At 42.3% G+C, this 21,953-nt stretch overlaps 1 long non-coding RNA gene across 1 annotated transcript; it reads right to left on the bottom strand.

Moving 5' to 3' along the window:
- Positions 1-2,716: 2,716 nt before the first annotated feature.
- LOC111771949 (uncharacterized) lies at positions 2,717-21,953 on the bottom strand. The gene is made up of 3 exons (XR_011439091.1): positions 21,499-21,953; positions 20,528-20,666; positions 2,717-2,868 (listed from the first exon to the last, which is right to left on the bottom strand). It is a non-coding gene; the product is annotated as an uncharacterized lncRNA (long non-coding RNA).

Raw genomic sequence — 21,953 nt, 5'->3', positions numbered from 1 at the left:
TCTACTTCTCCCTCTGGCATTTGCAACATAAGACACCACCTTTCCCCATTCCCCACTCGCCACAGTCTCTTTAGAGTCCTTTGGGACAGCCTGGACTCTGAGTTTAACCCACATACGAGCACCACTTGGGACATTGGACTAAACCCCATTGACCAGCCACTGTGTTCTCTCTGCTCAGGAGCGAGAGACTGACACTCTGAAGAGCTGTGCGTGGATCAGAATTGCCTTTACTATCCTCACAGCCAAGACTCTCCCACTCAGTGCTCACTCTTTCATTCATTTATTTAGGAACAGTGCTACATATGTACATTTCATCTCCCTACCCCAATGAGTTGGTGTGAACCAAAATACCATGCACAACCCGAGTGTGGAAATGACTTGTCTAGGAAAGCTCATCTGTGCCTCAGAGTACTATCGAGATGACCACCCATGTTTCAGCCAGGCTGGTGAGGGATGCTGAACACTACCGAGCAGGTCTGGGTTATACTGTGCTTCATGGCTGTTATTTCATACACAGCTGGATAAGTGGGGATGGTTACAGAAAGGTTACCCGATCTTCCTCCAGATCCTGCTCCTAGCATGGCCAGGATCCTGGATTAGGGAGACCTCATGAGATTTCCAACCCCAATTTATCTCCTGAGCTTCATTCTCCTCCCTTGTCATTCAGCTCTGACATTACTGCCATCCCAGCCATCTTGCCATGCCTGTTCCTGGTCACACTGAGGTCTGGGACCAGGACAGGGACATTTTCAGAGGTTCCAGGAAATAAGAATCCATGCTGTTCTATCATTTCCCATTTTTTTCTTACTCAGAGCAATTGAAAGCTCTAAAGCTGGAAGACACCTTTTGGGTCACCTCCTTCCACCTCATCTTTTTACATAAGAGGAAACTAAAGTCGAGAGAAGTTAAGTGACTTTTCAAAGCCACACAGCTAGCTGATAGCGGAGCTGGAGCTAGAACTCTGCCTTCTGGGTCCTGTCATCGTCCTGGTACCCCAGTTATCATCTACCTGCCTTGCAGAACTCTGCAGGGATATGCCTGTGCCTGGGCTTCCAGAGCTGGCCAAACGCTGACTCTAGCCATTGGTCACACAGCTGATTGCTGCCCCAGAACCTGTCTGGTTTCCATCTAGGCGCTGTTCTCTGTACAGCAAACAGTCTCTGGTGCCCTCCAGGGGCCGAAGTGAGTAGTGGTGAACTGCTCCACTGAGAAGACAAGATCAGGAAGCAGCTTGAGAAATGAACCCTCTGGGCCACCTCCACCCCAATCGTTGTTTTCTTTTTTTTGAGGAAGATTAGCCCCGAGCTAACATCTGCTGCCAATCTTCCTCTCCCTTTTGCTGAGGAAGACTCGCCCTGAGCTAACCTCCATGCCCATCTTCCTCTACTTTATATGTGGGACGCCTGCCACAGCATGGCTTGCCAAGCGGTGCCATGTCCCCACCCCATATCTGAACTGATGAACCCTGGGCCGCCAAAGCAGAATGTGTGAACTTAACCACTGCACCACTGGACTGGCCCCGTCCTCCACCCCAATTTTACAGAATACTTTGGATTCACCTTTTTATTTTAAAGATCATGAGACATGTTTGAGTATATCAAAATGTGTTTTAAACCCAAACTCCCCCTAAAGATCTCAAAGGCATTGACTCCTTGGACCCAGGCCTGACTTCTTATGAGAAGTAGGGAGCCCACAGGCCATGCCAAATGCCTGCTACCCAGGGAGCCTCTTCAGTGAACTTGAAAAGTGTGAGCAGAAGGCAGAAGTGGAGAGATGACAGTCAGCTGGAGAGAGGGGTGCTGGTTTCCTCCCTCTTGGTCCCAGGAGCCACAGTGCAGCCCTCTCATCAAAGGATGGAGAAGACAAGCACAGGGCTCAGAGGGCTTGGTGAGCAGTGGGGGCTGGCAGCCAAGCAGGGAAATAGGCAAGAACATCTCCCTGGTGAGGGCAAGAAGCCCCAGCCTTCCTAGAGCAGAGGTGCTGGGAGGGGCAGTGCGAGGATGCAGCAGGGGGGTAGAGGGGAGGAGGAAGGAGGAAAGGGGGCCGGCAAAGGGTGACTCGGATGGGACCACCAGCGGAAAAGTCAGGGAGGCCTGGGAATTCCCAGAGCAGCACTGACAGGAGGTGAGGCCCAAGCTGTGGGCTTCATTTCTACCCAAGAAGTATAAGGAACCCTGTGCTGTGTGTTTGTTCTGTAGAGACAGCCAGAAACTGTGAGCTTTTCTCCAACCACTGACATGTGTAAGTGAAACTGGTTGTTCTATCATCTGTTCCCCTAGCCCTGCTTGGACACTTATCTTGTACTGTGAGTAATCGTTTCACATCTGACTCTCAAACTATCCAATTCAACAAACGTTTATCGAGTGCTTCTATTTGGCAGGCACTCTGCTGCCACAAGAAACTTAAAGGACCCTAACTCATTTGTTCTAAACCTCTGTGCAGGCCTGCACACTGCAGCTTGATGAGTATTAGATCTGAGCACCGTGGTTTTAGGCAGGACAATTAGAGATGCTGATTCCACATATGAAGTATGGAACTCTAGGCACTTGGGTTTCTAGTTATCTGTGTTCTTCTTACATATGTGACCAATGGGGCCGTCCTCTCCTTTACCCCCATTGTCTTTTTCACCCTCATCTTCACTCTAAGGAAGAAAGTTTTCGAGTCAGAGTAACTGATTCTAGCTGCTGTAACAAACAATCCTGAATCTCAGCAACTTAGGGCAATTAACGTTTATTTCTCGCTCACGAAAATTTGAAGTGGATATTCCTGGTCAGGCAGCTCTTCTGGGCAGCTCTCTTCTGAAATGGTGACTCAGGATCCAAGCTCCTTCTGTCTTGTGATTCTACCTTGTCACCAATGCCGGATCCTCTGCGTGCAGACAGATGACAATCAAAGAGAGAGATGAAAGGCCATGTACTTGGAATTTCACCGGCTCAGCCAGAGGTGACACAAATCACCTCTGCTCAAGATCTTTTGGTGAGGACTAGTCACATGGTCCCTCCCACGTGCACTAGACACTGAGACCCGGGGTCTGTGGCTGGACAGCTGCTTGCCAGCAGTAACTCTTCACCTTGGAAGGGAGCACAAATTTGGGGGCCAGTCATCCCTGCCAAGGCAGCACTTTAGGATAATTAGGCAGTAAAGTTCTGCTATGAGAGACAGAAAAATAAAAAGAACGATTGTTTGATTTATAAATACTTGATTCTGCAAAATCTAGAAAACAATCTGTTCCTGGGTAAGTTTATAAAGAATTATCAAGTGTAACCCCAAGGATCCTCCACAACCCTCCCAGGATCTCCATGGTTGCTCGTCTGGGTCACCACCATGGTGCAGCTGGAATCAGAAGGTACAATTAGAGAAGAGGGAGAAAGTTGCTTTATGTATTTTGGTGCGCCTGTGTCGGGAGCATAGAGATTTATAAGTGTTATTTCTTCCTGATGGGATGTCTCTTTGATCATTATACATTGCCCCTCTTTGTCTCTCTTTGCCTGTCTTATCTTGAAGTCTACGTTGTCTGATATAAGTATTGCAACACCTGCTTTCTTTTGTTTGCCATTGACTTAGAGTATCATCCTCCATCCATTCACTCTGAGCCTGTGTTTGTCATTGGAGCTGAGATGTGTTTCCTGGAAGCAACATATTTTTGGGTCTTGTTCTTTAATCCAACTCACTACTCTGTGTCTTTTTATTGGAGCATTCAATCCATTTATATTTAGGGTGATTATCGATATATGAGGGCTTAATGCTGCCATTTTATCACTTGTTTTCCAGTTTTCTTGCATTTCCTTTGTTTCTCATCCTGTGTATTTTGGTCTACCAGTCGAGATATGTAATTGCTTATGTTGTGTTTCTTTGTTTTCTCCTTATTTATTATTTGTGTCTCTGTTCTGCTTTTTTCTTTAGTGGTTACCATGAGGTTTGTATTCAAAATATTGTGGATGAGATAGTCCCTTTTCTGATGGCCTCCTATTTCCTTAGTCTAAATCGATTCAGTCCTTTTCCTCTTCCCCTCCTAAGTTGTTTCTTTCACATCTTATTCCACCTTGTGTTATGAGTTTCTGGTTAAAATGACGAGATTATCTTTGTTTTTGCTATTTTCCTTCCCTTTCTCTTACATGCTGTACTTGAGTGCTGGCAACCCTGCTCTTATTCTGTCTGCCCATTTAACTCCTTACTCCGTGCTTTGTAACCCTCTTCTCCTTTTTTTTTTTTTTTCAGGTATGAGGGCCTTCTTGAGGATTTCTTGTTGTGGGCGGGGGTCTTGTGGCTATGAACTCCCTTACCTTATGTTTGTCTGGGAAAGTTTTTATTTCTCCATCATATCTGAGGATATTTTCACTGAATAGAGTATTCTTGGCTGAAAGCTTTTGTCCTTCAAAGATTTGAACATGTCATTACAGTCTCTCCTAGCCTGTAAGTTTTCTGCAGAGAAATCTGCTGTAAGCCTAACGGGGGTTCCTTTGTAGGTTATTTTCTTCTGCCTTGCTGCCCTTAGTATTCTTTCTTTGTCATTCACGTTTGCCAGTTTCACTGCTATCTGCCTTGCAGTAGGTCTTTTTACATTGACATATTTAAGAGATCTGATAGCCTCTTCCACAGGGATTTCCATTTCCTTCCCTAGGTTTGGGACGTTCTCTGCTATTATTTCTTTGAACAAGCTTTCTACTTCATTCTGCTTCTCTTCTCCTTCTTGAATACCTATGATTCTTATGTTGCATTTCCTGAATCAGATATTTCTCAGAGACTTTTTTCACTTATTTTTAGTCTTAGTTCTCTCTCCACTATCTGGAGCATTTCAACATGTCTATCTTTGATAGTATTTTGAATTCTTAGTCATTTCGATTATATATTCTGTGTCCTCAGGACTGATTTCTGGAGACTTGTCATCTTCTCTCTGGTCTGGAGATCTAATATAATGTTTGATATTGCTAGAGGGAGTGACTGATTTTTTGCATCTTGGTGTTATTTGGTCACAGTTACCACCTATCGCCACTGGGCGGGGGTCAAGAGCCATGTATTCTGAGACTTAGCTGCCGGCAGTTGACCCTGAAGATCCTGTTTTTCTTTCCTCAGCCATCAGCTTGTCCCTCTCTCACTCAGGATGAGGCAGTTTTGCTGTCTAGGAGGACCTGGGATCCGATGGGGGAATGATGAGTGTGGGGACACTAAACAAGTGGGTCTCTGTGCCTTCCTTCTCTTTGTGACAACCTGGCTCTCATGGGTCCTTTCAACCGTGGCCCAAAGCATGTGTAGTATAGTGTGTACATGTGCCTGCATGCACCTCAACAAAGCACGCAGTGAGCACCTATGCTGTGCTGCTGTGGGAGACATGAATATGGCATGCTCAGTATGTAGTAGGACAGGCATTCACACAAACACACAATTGTAGTCTGATGCATCCAAGGTATATAGAAATATTAATGAGGGGCTATAGGAGCCCTGACTCTGCTAGGGTGTCAGGGGTAGCAACTGCAAGAAAGGTAACTTCTGAGCTATGTCTTGAGTGGTGTCCAAAAGTTTAGGATGTATCAGTGCAATTTAGGTTGAGGGAAGATCACATTCCAAATCATTAATGTTAGAGAGAGCATGCCATGTTGTAGGAGCAGGAAGATGCTTTGTAAATTTGGAGCATGGGACGTATGTCGAGTAGAGGCAGGAGCTGATGTTGGCCATGTAACAGGAGCCAGATCATGGAGGGACTTTTTACATCATGAAGATGATTTTGGACTTTATGCTGTAGATGATGGGAACATTAAATTATTTAAAGGGAAGACTGACCTGGTCATCTTTATATTTTATGAAGATCATGCTGTTTGCACAGTGGTCACGTACTCTAGTAGGGACAAGCAGACCAGTATTGAGTTAGGTTCAATAGTCCAGATAAAGCCTGAAGTAGAGCAGTGTGCTTGGGGATGAATGGTGGGTAATGATGAATCCTAAAGATTTTAAATTTGTGACCGGTTGAATACAGAAGATGGGAAGGGAATAAGTTTAGAATAGCCCCATGATCTTCATTCGGGTGACTGATGGTCATTTATCAAGTCAGGATGTCTGCTTGATGAACTGGTTTTGGGGTAAAGAGGGATATGATGGACTCTCCTTTGGTCATGTAGAGCTTGAGGTACTTGTGTGGACATCCAGGTGGCAGCCGGATTTTGAGGTCTTCAGCACAAGAAATATTTGGATTGGAAGTAGAGATTTTGGGGGTCATCAGTTAATTATTAGTAACTGAAGCCAAAGGGGTCATGCAATCTACAAGGGAGAGAGAGATGTGTCCTCTATTAGGGAACAACACTTACGGAATTCATGAAGGAAGAACCCAGCCAAGGAACCTGAGGATGAATGTTCAGAGAAGTTGAAGAAAAGCCATGAGGTAATGAAATCACTAGAGCTAAAGGAAGAGAGGTTTTTACGTGAGGAATAGATCAACGTTGCCAATGGAAAGTCTGATGAGGACCAGAGAGTCCCACTAAGATGTCGTTGGCCTCACTGACAGACCTCTCATTGCCATGTCTCCCTCTCCTTATTTCCCAGCACTGCATTGGTGGAGGAGGATTCTCCCCAGAGCTGACCCCTTGCAGTTTTGGGGGGATTTCTGTGGTTTTGATTGGCATAGATACAGAACTCATGCTAGTTTTAGCAACAGGCTGGAGACAACTGAGGCAGCTGTGCTTTTCATCTATCAGTGAGAGCTCCTCGGCATGGGACCCAGACGTCTTCTCCCAACCATGGGATCCCAAGGATGGGGAACAACTTACCTAGTAAGTAGAATGTTATTGGCAGAGGATAGGAAAATAAATCACATTAATTCAAGGTTGGTGTTTTTGTGAATTCTTTTGCTGCAGAGGATGAAGCACTGTAACATAGTTCAAAAGAATGTCTACTCTTATGGTTGATTCTACTTTAACCACTTGTGTGCTTGGAATGTTAGGGCTCAGGAATCTTGCTAGAGGAGCAGGTCAACCCTCACCCCTCTCTCAAGTAGCCGTTAAAATAGCCAGAGGAATTCAAGGCAGGGGGAAGCACTTTATCCTAACCCTTCCTAACTCATCCAGAAGGACTGATCAATTTGCATCCTTAACCTGAAGATCCTAAAAAAGAATGAGTTCTTTTAAGGGGAGCACTACATAAGGAAAGAGATACTCCCAGTAACCAGATCTGGTATATTCTAGCTGTAGTTGTGGGGCAATCTCCCTGGGGATGGATGGGACTGGGAGTCCTGTGATGATGGTGACTTTTCCTGGGCTGTGGTTTGACTGCTCCTGTGCTCCTATCGTCAGGTGCTTATACAAAAGGAGCCAAGTAGCCAAATCATCTCAAATGTGTTAGTGCAGATAGGATGTTGGTGACGTCAGTCCTGACCCATGACTAAATCTTAGACATCTTATTGTGTTTTCCTCTCGGATGCAAATCTGATGTAACAAGCCCCTCCAGTTCTCTCCACCCCAAGTGTCAATTACCACTCACTGGCTAGAACATGAAGTCCACAGTCCTTAGGCCTTGGGGACATTAGAAGAAGAGGAGGAACAGGAAGGAACAGTAGGAGGAGAAAGAGAAGAAGGGAAAGAAGAAGAAGAAGGACAGAAATGGGAAGAAGGGGATGAGGAAGGGGAGCAAGTTTGCTGTGAAAATATCTGGGAGATTTATCTTGGTTTAAACTTGATTGATGTGGCCCTGGGTCAGAAATTGTTAATAGCTCTCTACCACCTTTCTTCCTCTATTTTTTCCTTTTGTCTGCATTCTCTATCCCCAAACACAGACATCTCTGCCCCTCATTGCTCTCAGCTGCCCTTCCTCCAAATGGAGAAGATGTCAGGGAACCTGAATAAGTTTACAGCTCTGGTTGGTGTTCCCCTGTATGTGACCCACCTCCTGTGTGGGAGTGCACAGACCAGTGATGGGACAGATGAGGGAGCATTTCTTCTTTTTCACGTATTCTTTGATGCGTTCATTCCAACAATATTTATGGAATGTGTACTAGGTTTTAGGCTAAGGGCTGGGGGTCCAGTGATAGAGGAGACCCATGAGCCCCATTCTACAGCTGCCAGTGGTGGAATCCACAGGCTATTTTGGTGCAAGGTGATAAGCGCTCAGATGAGGACATCTGGAGGAGCAGCCCAAACTCCAGAAAAGAATGTCAGAAAGGACCTTTCTGAGAAGGTGACTTTCCCTTCATTGTTCTCCCTTCTAACCTGGAGTGACCACAGAGATCTCTCAACTGGGAAAGTTTTCAGCTGTCATTGTTTTCATTGTGCCTCACACCTGTGGAGTGAAGTGGTTAAAGATCTAAGCTCTGGACTTAGATGAAATTAGCCCACATCATGGCTCCCTAAAATCACCTGACCCTTGGAAAGCTATTCATATATCAGAGTCTCAGTTCCTTTTACTGAATACAGATAATAAAGATAATACTAAAATACAGATAATAATAGTAAACTCCTCACATGTGGTTTCCATAAAAATTAGATGAAATATTATATAGAGCCCTTAAAAGAATGCCTGACTTATACTAACTGCTTAATACCTGTTAGCTTTTATTATACTGCATTCTCAAGGGTTTAAAAAAGTCTACTTCAATTCTATTTCACACACTCATTAAAAAGAAGTTTTCAGGCACTTTTGCTGAAGAATCACTGCATTGTGGTAAACTCTGCAACAGATGTAAAGAAAACTAAGACACGTTCCCCGACTCAAAGAGTGCAGCGGGAGGGAGGGTGAAGTGAGGGGAATGGTGGGGGGGACACATATATATATGTAAATTATTCAAACACTGACAATACATTTTGTTTTCTATTTAAGAGAATAGTGCATTCCAAAATTATTAGTTTATGTGTTTGGACACATAAGGTATAAAGATGTAATTCTGTGACATCAACAACTGAATGGATGGGGACAGAGCTCTAAAGGAGCAGAGTTATTGTATGATATTGAAGTTAAGCTGGTATAAATTCAAATACAGTGTTATGACTTTAGGATGTTAAATATAATCTCCATGGGAACCACAAAGAAAATAGCCGTAGAAAATGCACAAGAGGAAATAGGCAAGGAATTTAAATTTTCACTACCAAAAAATCAACTAAATACAAAAGAAGACAGTAATGAAGAAAATGAGGGACAAAAAAGCTATAAGGCATGTGGAAAACAAAGTGAGTCCTTCCTTATCAGCAATTATTTTAAATATAAATCGATTAAATTCTCCAATTGGCAGAATGGATTAAAAAAACATGTTCCAACTGTTTGCTCTCTATAAAAGACTCACTTTAGATCCAAGGACACAAATAAGTTAAAAGTGAAAGAAGGGAAAACAATATTCCATACCAAGAGTAACCAAAAGAGAGCAGGATTGGTTCTAATAATATCAGACAAAATAGACTTTAAATAAAAAAATTCCAAGAGACAAAGGACATTATATATTAATAAATGATTCAATACAGCAAGAATATATAACAATTATAAACGTTTATGCAACTAATAACAGCCCATTAAACATATATGAAGTCAAGATTCACATAATTGAAAGGAGAAATAGTTCTACAGTAATATTTGGAAACTATTATTCAATGATACTCTACTAGTCTGCTCTCATAGTCTACTAGTCTACTCTCAATAATGCACAGAACAGAGAGAAGAGAAATAAGGAAATAGAGGACTTGAAAACACAATAAATGAACTTTACTGAACAGATAGATACAGAGTACTCTACCCAACAAAAACAGAATCCACATTCTTCTCAAGTGCACATGGGTCATTTTCTACGAAAGGCATAGGTTAGGCCACAAATTAAGTCTCAATAGATTTAAAAGATAGATATTATAGAAAGTATCTTCTCCTACAACAACTGGGTGAAGTTAGAAGTTGACAACAGAAGGAAAAGTGGAAAATTTTTAAATGTGTGGAAATTGAACAACACACTCTTAAGCAAACAATTGATCAAGAATAAATCACCAGGGAAATTAAAAATACATAGAGGCAAATGAAAACTAAACCACAACTTATGGGACACAGCAAGGGCAGCACTAAGGGGGAACTTTATAGCTGAAAATGTTTACATTGAAAAAGAAGAAAGGTCTCAAATCAATAATCCACCTTTACAACTTAAGGAAATAGAAGATGAATAAACTCAACCAAACTCTAGCAGAAGGGACGAAATAAAGATTAGAGCAGAGATAGATGAAATGGAGAATAGAAAAAGAATAGAGAAAGCCAAGGAAACCAAAAGTTGTTTCTTTGAAAACCTCAACAAAATTGTCAATCTTTTAGCTAGGTGGACTAAGGAAAAAAGAGAAAAGACTCAAATTACTAAAATCAGAAATGAAATGAGGGGAATTACTACTGATTCTACAGAAAGCAAAAGGGTATAAGAGTGAACTACGAAAAATTATATGCTAGCAAGTTGGATAACTGAGATAAAATGGACACATTCATAGACAAACAAAACCTGCCAAAACTATATCACCAAGAAATAGAAAATCTGAATAGACCTATAACTATAGGTCTTACTATAATCTTACTATAACTACTAAGGAGATTGAATCAATAATCACAATCTCCTGACAAAGAAAAACCCTGGATCTCATGGCTTCACTAGTGAATTCTACCAAACATTTAAAGAAGAAACAACATCAATCCTTTTCAAACTTATCAAAAGATTGAAGAAGAGGAAACACTCACTCATTCAATGAGGTCAGCAGCATCCTGATACCAACGTCAGACAAAGATGCTACTAGAAAAGAAAACTTACAGACCAATATCCCTATGAACATTGATGCAAAAAGCCCCAGAATGTTAGCAGAATATTAGCAATCGAATTCATCAGTATATTAACAGGATTATACACCATGTCTAAGGGGGATTTCTTCCTGGAATGCAAAGATGGCTCAACATACAACAATCGATCAATGTAATCACCACATTAACAGAATGAAGGATAAAAACCACATGATCATCTCCAGCAATGCAGGAAAAGCATTTGACAAAAATCAACACCCTTTCATGATAAAAAACAAAACAGGAATAGAAAGAAACTCTTTCAACATAATGAAAGTCATATATGAAAAACCCACAGTGAGCATCATACTCAGTGGTGAAACTGAAAGCTTTTCCTCCGAGATAAGAAACAAGGCAAGGATGCATTTCTACTTCTGTTCAACATAGTACAAGAAGTTCTAGCCAGAGAAATTTGGCAAGAAAAAGAAATAAAAGGCACTCAAATTGGAAGGGAAGAAGTAAAATTTCTAAAATTTTCTACATCCAAGATGACATGATCTTAGATGTAGAAAACCTTGAAGACTCCACAAAAATATTGTCAGAACTAATAAATGATTTCTGCAAGGAAGTGGGATATGGAGTCAACCCAGGAAAATCAGTTGCATTTCTATACACTAACAATGAACATCTTTAAAAGGAAATTAAGAAAACAATTCCATTTACAATAGCGTCAAAAAGAATAGAATACTTAGGAATTAACTTAGCCAAGGAGGTGAAAGACTTGTACATTGAAAACTATAAAACATTTCTGAAAGAAATTGAGGAAGACATAAAGAAATAGAAGGACATCTTATGCTCACGGATCGGAAGACTTAATATTGTTAAGAAATCAATACTGCCCAAGGTGATCTGCAGATTTCATGCATTCCCTACCAAAATCCCAATGATATTTTTTTTTCAGAAATAGAATAAACCATCCCGAATTCATATGGAATCTCAAAGGACCCCGATGAGCCAAAAGAATCCTGAAAAAGAAGAAAACAGGAGGACTCACACTTCCTGATTTCAAAACATACTACAAAGCTACAATAATCAAAATAGTGTGATTCCCGGGGCTGGCCCCGTGGCCGAGTGGTTAAGTTCGCACGCTCCGCTGCAGACGGCCCAGTGTTTCGTTGGTTCGAATCCTGGGCGCGGACATGGCACTGCTCATCAAACCACACTGAGGCAGCGTCCCACATGACACAACTAGAAGGACCAACAATGAAGAATATACAACTATGTACCAGGGGGCTTTGGGGAGAAAAAGGAAAAAATAAAATCTTTAAAAAGAAAATAGTGTGATTCTGGCATAAAGACACACATATAGACAAACAGAATAGAACAGTGAGCCTAGAAATAAACCCCTGCACATGTGGTGAAATGATTTAGACAAGGATGCCAAGACTATTCAATGGAGAAAGGACAAGTTTTTCAGTTAATGGTGTTGGGAAAACTGGATATTCACACGCCAAAGAATGAAGTTGGGCCCTTACATTACATTATATTCAAAAATTAACTAAAAGTAGATCCATGACCTAAATGTAAGGCCTAAAACCATAAAACTCTTAGAAGAAAACAGAGGGAAAAATCTTCATGACGTTGAAATTGGCGATAGTATCTTGGAAATGACACCAAAGGCATAGGCAACAAAAGAAAAAGCAGACACATTGTACTTCATGAAAATGGGAAAATTTTGTGCATCCAAAGACACTATTAGCAGAGAAAAAGACAACCTATGGAATGGTAGAAAATATTCGCAACTCATATATCTGATATGTGATTAAGATTCAGAATATACAGAGAACTCCTAAAACTCAGCAACAAAAGTCCAAACAACTCAATTAAAAAATGGGAGAAAAAATTTGTATACAAATATACAAAAGGCCAATAAGCACATGAAAAGATGTTCTACACCACTAATCACTAGATAAACTCAGGTACCACTTCACACCCATTTGGATGGTCATGATTAAAACATACAAAAAGCAAGTGTTGAAGAGGATGTGGAGAAAAACACTTGTGCACTGTTGGTAGGAATGTAAAATGGCACAGCTCCTGTGGGAAACAGTAAGGCAGTTCCTCAAAAAATTAAAAGTAGAATGACCATATGACCCAGAAATTCCACTTTGGGGGTATATACCCAAAAGATTTCAAAGCATGTCTTGAAGAGGTATACTTGTATACCTATGTTCATAGCAGCATTATTCACAATAGCTAAAAAGTGGATGCAACCCAATGTCCATTAATAAATGGATAAGCAAAATATGGTATATACATACAATAGAATATTTCTCAGCCTTAAAAAGCAAGGAAACGCTGACATATGCTACAACATGGATGAACCTTGAGGACGTTACGCTAGGTGAAGTAAGCCAGTCACAAAAAGACAAATACCGTATAATTCCACTAATATGAGGTACTTAGAGTAATGAAATCATAGAGATAGAAAGTAGAATGGTGGTTGCCGGGGCCTGGGGCGGGGGAGAATGGAGATTTATTGTTTAATAGGTATAGAGTTTCAGTGTTGCAAGATGAAAAGAGTTACAGAAATGGATGATGGTGACGGTTGCATAACAGTAAGAACTTACTTAATACCACTGAATGGTACACTTAAAAATGGTTAAGATGGTCAATTTTATGTCATGTGTATTATACCAGAATAAAAAATGTTGAGAAAGAAGCCCACTGTGAATAAAGCTATGTCTGGTTCAACAGTTTCAGATTCCCATTTTTCAGAGTCCTTCCAGCTGCCCAAGAATAGGGAATTTCTTCAGACCAGTGGCTCTCAAGCTGTACCGTGCATCAGAATAATCTGAAAGGCTTATTAAAACACATTGCTGGAGCCCACTCCCAGAGTTCCCGATTCAGCAGATATAGAGAGGGACCCAGGAGTGTGCACTTCCAGCAAGTTCCTGGGTGATTCTAATGCTGCTGGTCTGGGAACCACAACTGAGAACCACTGTCCTAGAATTTCTATTTCCCACTTAGGATCTTGTACTAGTTTGCTGGAGCTGCTGTAACAAAATCCCACACAGTGGGTGGCTTAAACAACAGAAATTGATGCCACAGTCCTGGAGGCTGGAAATCCGAGATCCAGGTGTCAGAAGGGCTGACTTCTGAGGGGTGTGAGGGGGAGTCTGTCCTCAGCTCGCCCCCAGCTTCTCGTTGTTCACTGGCAATCTTTGGCGTTCCTTCGCTTGTCGATGCAGCACCTGATCTCTGCCTTCATCCTCACATGACGGTCTGTCTCTGGGCCCAAATTTCCCCTTTTCATAAGGAGACCAGTTACACTGGATTAGGGCCCACCCTAATGACATCGTCTGAACTTCTCCTCGCCAGAGACCCTATTTCCAAATAAGGTCATATTCTGAGGTACTGGGGTTGGCAGTTCAACATCTTTTGGGGCACAATTCAACTGATAACAAGTCCCTTAGATATTTTGGTCTCCACTTGGCTGAACAATTCACTAAGCAGCACACTGAGCATTATCACGGGCAATTCTGTCCTTTCCTTTTCTGCAGGCCTGGCCTGGCCTGGGCCACTTGAATTATCGGATGCCTTTGTTCTCCTTTATACCGTAGGCTTGCAGTGGACTTTGGCTTCTAGTTCCACTTTCTTGTAATTTTAGAGGAGACACCCTTCCATCCTTGTACATCTGTTCCTGCCCCTTTAGCACCAAGAGCAAACCCATCACAGTGGACCATGAGACACAGCACATACAGAAATCAATGACTCTCTTATATACGTGAATAACAAGCTAGAAAACAGAATGGAAGAAAAGATTCCATTTACAATAACAATAAAAGATGAAATATTTGGAGATAAATTTAACAAGTAATGTGTGAGATCTAGACGACAACCTGTAAACACTGAAATATTCTGAGGAGGGCAATGGCGCAGCCCTGGAATAACAAAGATGAAGGTGCCAGGAAAGCACGCTGACAGACGTTATAGGGAGCCAGCCTGTCAGACTCCACAGGTCAAGACCCAGGTCTTCTGAGACTGTTTCCTTTGACAACCAACTCGACCGCACAGAACAATGATAATGCCGTGTGGGATTTTTAGGAGTTCTTTATATGTTCTCGAGACAAGCCTTTTGCTATGTGTTACAAAATCTTTTCCCACTCTGTGGCTTGCTTTTTCACTCTCTTTATGTATCTTTGATGAACAGAGGTTCTTAATTATAATGAATTGCAACTTATTGTTTCTTTTTCCTTTTGTGTCTTATTGAAGCTTTCCTTATTCTTAGGTCATGAAGATATTCAGCTATGTAATATTCTAGAAGCACTATTGTTTTATGTTTCACATATAAATCTCCAATCCACCTGTAATTAAGTTTTGTATTTATTATGAGGTAAGAGTTGTTTAATTTTCTTTCCTATATTGATTTCAAATTGTCCCAGCACCCCTGTGAAGGAAAACAGTTATTTTCCCCACTTCTCTGTACTATCCTGCTAGGTGGTTTGGCGCCCTCTTGCTTTTTCCACGTATTTCCTCTCCACACCCTCATTTCCTCGGAGGGTCCTATCCTTGGACAGTCAGGCTGGGAAGAAGAGGATGTCACATGACTGGGTGTGAGAGGAGAGACCACTTAAAGGAGTAACAGTAAAAGACTCTACCAGAGGCTCAGAAATGATCTCCCCAGGTCTGAAGCCCGCAGCATGCTGAAGGGTTTCTGCAGCTCAGAGACATCCACTGCGATGCAGGGTAGACCCTGCTGCTGGGAATATCTTAGCACAGCGCTGTTACCTCTTCTCCATTGAACCACTAACAGAAAGGAATTGCTGCTCCTAAGAAAGTGACTCATGGGCACTGACCCCTCTCCTGGCTAGGAAGAAAAATAGTAGAGAACACAATCTGGTCATCGTCATTGAAAAGATAAAACCGAGATGCAGAAAGTCACTGTCCTAATGATCACTTTCTATTTCCCTTCGAGCATTAAACCCCAAAGAGAAAGGGATGGGAGACTTAATCATCGACTTGATCACAGCCCCCGAATTCTCCTTCCACAGGGGTATAGGAGCTTTCTCTTACTCCTCCCTTCTTCCTCGACTGCCTGGAATGAAAAATTCACTGCTATGTGGGGATCCTGGGCTTGTTTTTCAAACTCTCTGAGGATTGCTGCTGAGTCCTTTATGAGGAAAGCCCAGTGGTGTCCTCTGTCCACATTCTTTGCCCAAAGGAGATGAGAACTTCAGTTTTCTCAGGGAGAGCCTAGGCTCAACACAGAATCCTAGACTTAGAACTCATCATCAAGTTCATTTCCTTCCGTGGGAAACAACATAAAGTTACAAAATTTTAAAATTAGCCAACTAGAGGTTAAAAAGCAAAAATCAAACATCTATTATCAATATCATTTCACACGAAAGATATTTCAATGACAACAAAATAGAAAGGACACAATCGCAGACTAATTACAGTTCTTTATCTTGAATATATCTAGTTTCAAGGAAAAGCCACACTTTCATTCTTATATTTTTTTGTTGTTGCCAACCACAGGAATGTGTCATGACCTGCTGCAACCTTTGGATGGCAATTTGGGAACCTTCCATTCAGTACAAACCCCTCTGATGATTAAAATCTTTGACATCATTCCTACCCTAGAGTTAACGAGTTCTGTAAGAAATATTTACCTCCCTCTCCCAATAATAGAATCAACCATTTCTTCCTACGTATTTTCCTATTTTGGGGGAGAGCTTTTATTATGCAACTGATAGCATTGCATTTCAAAGATCTGTCTTTTTTAGAAAGTCTTAGGAAAAATTGGGTGACTTCCTAAGTTTCCTAAGCTAATATTTTTTATTTTGAGAATGTCAAGGAGATGCCACCCAAACACTAGCGAGACAGGCTAATGCAGAGAATGACAGCTCATTGGGAACAGAGCTGCTGGAGCCAGCAACTGTTAGGGACACTTAAATGGTAACTGACCAATTGCTGGCTGCTGAGTGTGGAATAGTTGAGAGTTTAAAACTCCTGGGGGCCCAGACTTGGGGGTGAGTCCCCACACTTCTGTGAGTTTTATCTGCAGGTGCTTGAGCAGGTTCTTAGGATGGAGATCAGAAAAACCTCCAAAGGACTGACACTAGCAACTTCCAGACCTGCTAGAAAGCTACAGTTATCCAAACAGTGTGGAACTGGTGAAAACACAGAGAATAGGTCAATGGAACAAAATCAGAAATAGATCTACATAAATGCAGTCAATTAATGTTTGCAAAGGAGCAAAAGCAATTCAATGGAGAAAGAATAATGATAGTCTCTTCCACAAATGATGCTGGAGCAACTGGACACCTACATTGAAAAAAAAAGAATCCAGACAGAGACCTTCTTCCTTTCACAAGGTGGATGATAGTCCTAAACATAAGGTGTAAAAACCACAAAAATTATAGAAGATAACATGGAAGGATATCTAGGTGTCTTTGGGTTTCGGGATGACTTTTTTGATATAATGCTAAAAGCACAATCCATGAAAGAAAAAATTGATAAGTTGGACTTCATTCAAATTAAAAACTTCTGCTCTGTGAAAGACACTGTTAAGCTAATTAAAGGCAAGCCACAGACTGGGAGAAAATCTTTGCAAAACACATATCTGATGAAGGACTGGTATCCTAAATATACAAAGAACTCTTAAAACTCAACAATGAGACAGCTAACTTCCCAATTAAAAAATGGACAAAAGATCTAAAAAGGCATTTCACCAAAAAAAGAAATACAGATGGCAAAGAAACCTCTGAAATATGCATAAAGTCATTTGTCATTAGGGAACTGCAAATTAAAACGACAGTGAGATATCTCTCTATACCCATTAGAATGACTAAAATTCAAAGCACTGATAACACCAAATGTCGGCAAGGATATGGATCAATAGGACTCTCATTCTTTAGTGATGGGAACACAAAAATGGCACAGCCACTTTAGAAGACAGTTTGGCAGTTTCTTACAAAACTAAACATACTCTTACATTTGATCCAACCATCACAGTCCTTGGTATTTCCCCAAATGAGGTGAAAAGTTATGTTCATACAAAAATCTGCAGATGAGTGGGGCTGGCCCCGTGGCCGAGTGGTTAAGTTCGCACGCTCCACTGCAGTGTTTCATCGGTTCGAATCCTGGGCGCGGACATGGCACCGCTCATCAAGCCACACTGAGGCAGCGTCCCACATGCCACAACTAGAAGGGCCCTCAACGAAGAATATACAACTATGTACTCGGAGGCTTTGGGGAGAAAAAGGAAAAAAATAAAATCTTTAAAAAAAAAATCTGCTGATGAGTGCTTATAGCAGCTTTCTTCATAATTATCAAAAAGTGGAAGGGACCGAGATGTCCTTCCTTAGGTGACTGGATAAACAAGCTGAGGTACATCTGTACAATGGAATGGTGTTCAGCAATAGAAAGAAACAAGCCATCAAGCCGTAAATGACGTGGAGGAACCTTAAACACATAGTGTTAAGTGAACAAAGCCAGTCTGAAAAGTCTACACACTGTATGATGCCAACTATAGGACATTCCGGAAAAGGCAAAATCGCAGAGACAGTGGAAAGGTCTGTGGTTGCCGTGGGCTTGTGAGGAGGAGAGGAGGGAAGCGCCGGGACTGGTGAGCAGTGAGACTATTCTGTATGACACTGTGCTGGGGGATTAGTGACACGATGCATCTGTCAAACCCCATAGAACTGTGGGACACAAAGAATGAACTCTAATGTAAACTATGGGCTTTAGTTAATAATAAAGTATCAATATTGGTTCATCCATTTTAACAAGTGTACCACAATAATGCAAGATGCCATCATGGTGGAAATTGTGTGAGGGAGAACAGGGGGTATGTGAGAACTCTATACTATCTGCTCAATTTATCTGTCAACACAAAACTGTTCTAAAAAGTAATGACTATATAGCAAAGCTGCAGGGTAAAGAGCAACAGACAAAAATCAGTTGTGTTTCTATACACTAACAATGAAATAGCAGAAAGAGAAATTAAGAATACAATCCCATTTACAATTGCAACAAAAAGAATAAAATACCTAGGAATAAATTTAACCCAAAGGGTGAAAGACCTAGACAGTGAAAACTATAATACATTGTTCAAAGAAATCAAAGAAGACATAAAGAAATGCAAAGAAATTCCATGCTCATGGATTGGAAGAATTAACATAGTTATAATATCCATACTTCCTGAAGCAATCCACAGATTCAATGCAATCCCTATCAAAGTCCCAATGACACTTTTTACAGAAATAGAACAAAGAATACCAAAATTTATAGAGAACAATGTAAAACCCTGAATAGCCAAAAGAATCTTGAGAAAAAAGAATGATGCTGAAGGTGTCCCATGCCCCGCTTTCAAAATATACTACAAAGATATAGTAATCAAAACAGCGTGATACTGACACAAAAGCAGCACACAGATCAATGGGACAGAACTGAGATCCCAGAAATAAACCTGCACATCTATGGACAGCTACTTTTCAATAAGAGAGCCAAGAAAATACAATGGAGAAAGGAAAGTCTCTTCAATAAATGGTGTTGGGAGAACTGAACAGCCACATGCAAAAGAATGAAAGCAGACCATTATCTTACACCATGCACAAAAATTAACACAGAATGGATTAAAGGCTTGAATGTAAGACCTGAAGCCATCAAACTTCTAGAAGAAAACCTAGGCAGTACACTCTTTGACATCAAACTTAGCAGTATCTTTTTGAATAGCATGTCTGACCAAGCAAGGGAAACAAAAGAAAAAATGAACAAATGGGACCAAACTAAAAAACTTCTGCACAGCAAAGGAAACCATCAACAAAACAAACAGACAAGCCACTATCTGGGAGAGGATATTTGCAAATCCTAGATCTGATATGAGGTTACTATCCAAAATATATAAAGAACTCATACAGCTCAAACACAGAAAAACAAACAACGCAATTAAAAAGTGGGCAAAGGATTGGAACAGATATTTTTCTAAAGAAGAAACACAGACTGTCGAAAGGACTTGACAAGATGTTCAACATTGCTAATTATTAAGGAAATGCAAAGCAAAACTGCAATGAGATACCACCTCACACTCGTCAGAATGGCTGTAATTAATGACAAGAAATAACAAGTATTGGAGAGGATGTGGAACAAAGGGAACCCTCACGCACTGCTGGTGGGAATGTAAACTGGTGTAGCCACCATGAAAAAGCATGGAGGATCCTAAACAATTAAGAATAGAACTACCATATGATCCAGCCACTCCATTTCTTGGTATTTATCCAAAGAACATGAAAACACAAATGCAAAAAGATATTTATACCCCTATGTTCATTGCAGCATTATTCACAATAGCCAAGACGTGGAAACAACCTAAGCGCCCATCAATGGATGAATGGGTAAAGATGTGGTATAGATATACACAATGGAATACTACTCAGCTGTAAAAAATGATGCAATCTTGCCATTTGTGATAACATGGACGGAACCTGAGGGTATTATACTTAGCGAAATAAGTCAGACAGAGAAAGTCAAATACTGTATGATTACCAGAGGGGAGGAGGGAGAAAGGAGTAATAGGCCACATGTGTAGGGTGAAAGATGGTAGTTAGTCTTTGGGTGGTGAATATGATGTAGTGTACACTGAAATCGAAATATAATGATGTATATCTTAAATTATGCAATATTATAAACCGGTTACCTCAATAAAAAATGTCTATTAATTAAAAAACAAAAGTAAGGATGCCACACCCACAAATCTACGTGTGGGTGGCATCCTGTAATGGTGTGGTTAATACTAGTGTTGAGTGGCACCAACCTGGAGTCTGAAGAGCTGGTGATTCGATGCTTGTGCCTTCAGCCACTGGCCCTGGTAGTTCCCCTGGAATCCAGATGTTTGCATCAGGCAGGTCAAGTTGGCTTCGGTGCCCCAAATGTTGCAGAGAGACCAATGGCATCTGATAAGGACCAGGAGAAAACACCGCGCAGAGCAGAACTCGGTGACTATTCAGGGCTGAGATCCGGCCGCTGCCCCACCTGCGCCCACGGAGCAAGGGAGAGCGAGGGCAGGAAGTGAGAGACAAAGGATGAGGTTGCTGCCTGAAAGGTCAAAGCACCACCTCTGAAGCCGCCTCGCTTCAGGTGAGACCACAGCCTCTTGCGCCAAAGTCATTCATTTGCCATTCTTCCCTGCACTTCACCTGTCACGCTCACCTGGATTCCCCCCAGGCCCGGGGAAGGGGAAGACACACGTGGGAAGGACACCAGCGGGCTGTGCCGCCAAAGCGCTGTCGCCCTCTCCTGGCCTCCAGAGGACAGCTCCACGGGGCAGGGACTGGAGTTTGCTCACCATGCAGACCCTCGCCTGGAGGAGGGCCTGGCACCCAATACATGCTCAGTTAAGGAAGGCATTCGCCACAGGGTGCCGGGAGGGACCAAGCATTTCACTGCGGACTACGTGTTTTTAGTCCTAGAGGAACCCCGGGACAGGAGGATGGGAAAGGCTTTCCAAAGTGGCCGTTTAAAACTTTAATGCTGGCAGCTGAATCATAGAAATGTTCCGATTGCAGAAACATCTAGAGGGCACCACCTGCAACCGCACTGAGCTCCCACCCAGGACCCTGCAGGGCCTCAGTCTGGGGGATGCCGGTGGGCGCGAGTGGGGGTGAACCCGGAAATTGAAGAGGAGAAAGAAGGTGAGGGGGGGAAAGTGACGGGGGAGAGAGAGAGACAGAGACAGTGATGCAGATACAGCCACTACGGAAAGAGCCCAGAAGAAAACTCTGTCACCTGGGTACACCCAACCACACCGCCGCAGGTCGTGGGTGGCGCTGTGCTCACGGCGCGAGGTGTAGGGGCTCTGGCAGCTTCCGTTCGAATCCCGAATCCCATTCACAGTAGAGGAGGGCTGTCTGTCTCAGATAGAAGCCGGCAATTCCGTGTGATTTTGCCCTTTGGACTGGGAGCTCTCCCTCGGGCAAGGCGGCTCTTGGCGCGCCACAGGAGGACGATTCAGCAGTCAGAGGCACTGAGACTCCGCCGGAGGTTCCCGTACCCGGGAGTCGGCAGCGCCCCCGGTCTGGAGACCAAGCTCCCAACAGCGCCAGGAGGGCAGTTGGAGACAGTCTCTTGGTGAGCCCCTCTGTCCAAGCGGAACTTCTCCGTCTAAATGGGGCGCTAGGATGGGTTTTCTTTGGACCAGCCCTTGCAGCATCCTGGGCGAGGCGAATCCCAGCACGCCGTCC

This window comes from Equus caballus, chromosome 5, assembly GCF_041296265.1.
Source record: "Equus caballus isolate H_3958 breed thoroughbred chromosome 5, TB-T2T, whole genome shotgun sequence".
Taxonomy (NCBI): domain Eukaryota; kingdom Metazoa; phylum Chordata; class Mammalia; order Perissodactyla; family Equidae; genus Equus; species Equus caballus.
Note: the sequence above shows the minus strand (reverse complement) of the source record. Positions and strands in the feature narration are given on the sequence as shown.